We start from the raw sequence: 4,980 nt of genomic DNA, 5'->3' as shown, positions 1-4,980 counted from the left end.
CCCGTATCCCCTGCATCGGCAGGCGGACTCTCAACCACTGCGCCACCAGGGAAGCCCTATCTTTTTTCTTTCTTGATAGTATCTTTTAAAGCACAAAAGCTTTTAATTTTTATGAAGTCTAATTTATCTGTTTTTTCTTTTGTCAATTGTGCTTTTGGGTCATATTTAAGAAAGCATTGTCAAATCTAAGATTTTGAAGATTTACAAAAGACTTTCATAATTTTAGACTTCTAAAACTTTTATAATTCTAGCTCTTAAGGTTAAATCTATGATCCATTTTGTATTAATTTTTGTATATGATGTGAGGCAGGGATCCAACTTCATTCTTTTGCATATGGATATATATATATATAACTGAATCACTTTGCTGTACACCAGAAACTAACACAACATTGTAAACCAAATATACTTCAATTAAAAAAGAAAGGACACAAGCTAGCATTTACTGAACCCCAGCAATGGGTGAGGTGTTTAGCATGAATTACTTGTTTTAATTTTTGAAGTAATCCCTTCTTTTTTTTTTTTTTTTTTTTTTTTTGCGGTACGCGGGCCTCTCACTGTTGTGGCCTCTCCTGTTGCGGAGCACAGGCTCCGGACGCGCAGGCTCAGTGGCCATGGCTCACGGACCTAGCCGCTCTGCGGCATGTGGGACCCTCCTGGACCGGGGCACAAACCCATGTCCCCTGCATTGGCAGGCGGACTCTCAACCACTGTGCCACCAGGGAAGCCCAATGCTTTTTATAAAATTAATTAATTTTATTTATTTTTTGGCTGTGTTGGGTCTTTGTTGCTGCGTGCAGGCTTTCTCTAGCTGCAGTGAGAGGGGGCTACATTGTGGTGAAGGGGCTACGTTGTGGAACGTGCGCTTGTCGTTGTGGTGGCTTCTCTTGTTGCAGAGCACGGGCTCTAGGTGCGCGGGCTTCAGTAGTTGTGGCACGCAGGCTCAGTAGTTGCAGCTTGCAGGCTAGAGTGCAGGCTCAGTAGTTATGGTGCGCATGGGCTTTGTTGCTCCGCGGCATGTCGGATCTTCATGGACCAGGGCTCGAACCCATGTCCCCTGCCTTGGCAGGCTGATTCTTAACCACTGCATCACCAGGGAAGTCCCTTGAAATAATCTTATTAATTAAAAGCATCCCTAACTAGCAAATGTGGAAAGTTAGGGAGTTTACTTACCAAAATCATACAAATAATCAATGGAAGGATTGAGATTCATAGATGATCCACATCTGGCACTAACCTACTCAGAAATTTTAGGGTCAGCCTTATCAGGACTCAATCTTCCGACCTCAGTAGTTCACTAGAGTGAACAGGCCATCCAGTCAAATGGCAGTTGATTGGAGGGGTTCGTCTTCAGCAGAAGTTCATGTTGGGTTCATGTGTTTTCCAAACTAGGATGATGATCTGAGTTTAAGGGCTGGGTCTTCACATACTTCCAAATTTTCCTTATATTCCAGGACTACCTCTCTCTACACGATTACTGATCATCTGAAAATTCTGATGGAGACTGATCTTTCTCCTTCTTGTTACCTTGTAACATGGTTTATTTAATTATTTTGTCTATGGATTTTGCATTTTACCCATTTTTCTGTATTTTTTTTTAGCATTTGGGACTTATTACAACTCCTTTCATGAAATTGCTTCCTGTGGGTTACAGATGTCATAGTATGTTGCAGGAGCTGTGACCATATGGAATAGATATACATTTCCTAAATACTTGTTGAATTAAATTAAAAGCATGTTGATCTTTATAGCAGGAGAGACTTTTAGCTGTTTAAGATTAAGAAAGAGAGATCATGAAAGTGAATTGATAAATTCCTAGGCTCTGTCATGTATTTCTTGCTGCCCTCTCTTCATGGGCATTCCAATGGAAATCATTTCTCAAAGCCACACAATAAAAATAAGAGGATCCAAAAAAATGAGTCCAAATAGTGATCTTTTATGACTTAATAGTCTAGAAAAGAGCCAAGTTTGCCCCAGGGCACTAGCTTGCAGACCCTTCAGCTGTCTACCAAGCCTTGAGAAAAATTTAGAGAGCAGAGGCTGAAGAAATGTAGAGATCAGCAAACACTTGTACAAAATACAGCATTCTCTCTCTCTCTCTCTCTCTCTGGGAGGGGTTCCTTTTCTATTCAGCTGGTGAAATTAATACACTGTGTGAGTTCCTTTCCTAGGTTGACAGTGTTACCCAAATGCCTTGATGGGATAACATCTATAGCATCTTTCTTCTGGAGAAATACAGTGTGCCCTGCCCCCCAGTGAAGTTTCTTTGAGCTTTGCGATTAAAAAATAATTGCCAGGGGGCTTTCCCTGGTGGCGCAGTGCTTGAGAGTCCGCCTGCCGATGCAGGAGACGCGGGTTCGTGCCCCGTTTCGGGAGGATCCCACATGCCGCGGAGCGGCTGGGCCCGTGAGCCATGGCCGCTGGGCCTGCGCGTCCGGAGCCTGTGCTCCGCAAATGGGAGAGGCCACAACAGTGAGAGGCCCGCATAACGCAAGAAAAAAAAAAAAATAATAATAATAATAATTGCCAGGTACAAAATGCAGCTCTCTGTGCCTTCTCCAGAATGCTCTACATTCCCTGGGAATGCTTATTCTTAAGTAATAAGAATGCATCAGTGTGTACTGACAATAACAACAACAAAAACACCGTTATTTTTAACTAATGTCTAAATTTAAGAAAGCAGATAAAAGAGGAAGTGAAGATAGTGAAAATCTGGAATGGTTTCAATGAAAATGAGTAGTGTCTCCAAGTCTTTCAGCGACTACTTTTATCACCAGAGACTATTTAAGTGATTGCAATCATTTAAGCAGAACTAAGAGACATAGAGATAGATTTGAGAAGACTGCCCAGAGCTATCTCCAGAGAAGGATGACCTATCCTATGTGCCCTGTCATCAAACAGCATTTACTTGGTCAAGTGAATATGTCTATTCTTTCAAAAACAAAGGGGGGTTCTCTAAGTCTTAGGAAGACTGCTAAAACTTGCATGTGCTTTAAAAACTATCCCCTGCAGTGAGCGATGTTGAGAGCTACTGAGATGGGCACTGTGGAAATTCAGGTGATGGGGGCTGGATTAGTTTTGTATAGACCTGGATCATTGGCCAGGAGGTATAATTTAAAGGCTCATTGCTTGCTCCCCGCTAGCTTTCTGAGAGGATGGAGTTAAGTCCATTTGTATTCAGGTGTTCATCCCAAACAATGGGATCATCTATATACCCACATGAAATATTTGGCAAAGAAAATTTAAACAACCCAGCAGCAATGACCAAGTTCAAAGTAGAAGCTTCAGAGATGGGAATTTGAAACTTGCCTTTGATGATCTCTACCTAACCCTCTCACCCCTAGTTAAAAATCACAACCTGAGTTCTGTTACATTCACATCTCTGAGAGAAAAATCTCCCTTTGCTGGATCATCTGATGGCTTTTGCCTGAAGATGGAGCCCATGGAAGTTCCAGGATTAGGAGACACAAGTGTGCTGGCAATTGGGTTGAGCCCAGACTCTAGGAAGAGTTGCATGCAGTGAGTGGCCTTGTGTCTGACTCTGTGATTGCACAGGTTAATGGATTTAGATGCTGAAGCTTTGGTCTTGCACAGAGTATTTACTCTCCTAATACCTGTTCATATGATTTCCTGTGGCCTGAATATCCCTTAGATTATTCTCCATCCTTCCTGACTTTGCCTAGTGTGACCTCCTCTGCAAAACTTGCCTTCCTCCCCAAAGTCCCCTGCCTGCCAGCAGATTCCACTACTCCCTTTTCTGTGATTTCTGTTTATTTGTGAATCCCAACTTCATTCTTGCCTTGCAGACTTGCACTTGCTCTATTCTTGCTCCTCGTAGATTTCATAGGGCTAACTCCTGCTCATCACATACCTCTCAGCTAAAATATTTGCTCCTCAGAAAGGCCTTCTCTGGCCACACCAGCTGCGGTAGACCCGCTCTTCAACAATTTTTATCATGTTATTCTTTTAAAAATATGTTTGGCGTGACATGTAGCACTGCCTGAATTTTCTTGCTTATGAACTTACTTTAGTTAAGGATGACATTTATGGCAGTGATTTGTCGATTTACGTGCAGATTCCTTATTGATTATCTCACACCTTTAAAAATATATGCTTCAGGAGATCTTGTCTCCCTTGTTCACAGCTGTATCCCTAGTCCCCATAGTAGATGCTCCATAACTATTTCAGCAATGAATGAAGAAATCAATGGCTCCTGTCCTGAGCTGCGTTAAGGCTCTTGTCACATTGCTATCCAAGGGCTTCCTTAGAGGTGGGTCCCTCTGACAATACTGAGAGCTATTCAAGGGCTGTGTCATCCTCACACATTGTACATAGGAAACTGGGGCACAGCCTGGCACATGGTATGAGTTCATTAAGTGTTTGCTGGATAAAATAACAACTGAGTTATTTATTCTTCCCTCAATTCACATGTGGTTCTGTGACAATAGAGCTGCTTGAGTCCATAGCAAGAGACCAAAAAAAAGAAAATTCCAGGTTCTTTCAAAACCTCAGCCTCATGTGAAGGTCAGGCAGAATCACTCATGGCTTAGACTCCATAACTTCTGGATCCTGATCCCTTCCTTCTGGCCTTGGTAACTCACTGCCACACCTCCTATTTTCCAAAAATGTGACGTATGCTTCCTTGTCCCTCTACTTGACATTTTACTTTCAAAAAGGTGACCCCACCTAAAAAATATCCCACAGTTGAGGGGAATTTTCAGTGCAATTATATATCAAGAATTAGTGTCCAGAATATGTAAATGACTCCTTGAAGTCAACATTTAAAAAAGAAAAGGGGCTTCCCTGGTGGCGCAGTGGTTGAGAGTCCGCCTGCCGATGCCGGGGATGCGGGTTTGTGCCCCGGTCCGGGAAGATCCCACATGCCGCGGAGCGGCTGGGCCCGTGGGCCATGGCCGCTGAGCCTGCGCGTCCGGAGCCTGTGCTCCACGACGGGAGAGGCCACAACAGTGAGAGGCCCGC

This window comes from Lipotes vexillifer, unplaced genomic scaffold (assembly GCF_000442215.2).
Source record: "Lipotes vexillifer unplaced genomic scaffold, Lipotes_vexillifer_v1.1 scaffold495, whole genome shotgun sequence".
In the NCBI taxonomy this organism is placed as follows: domain Eukaryota; kingdom Metazoa; phylum Chordata; class Mammalia; order Artiodactyla; family Lipotidae; genus Lipotes; species Lipotes vexillifer.
This window is presented reverse-complemented; position numbering follows the sequence as displayed.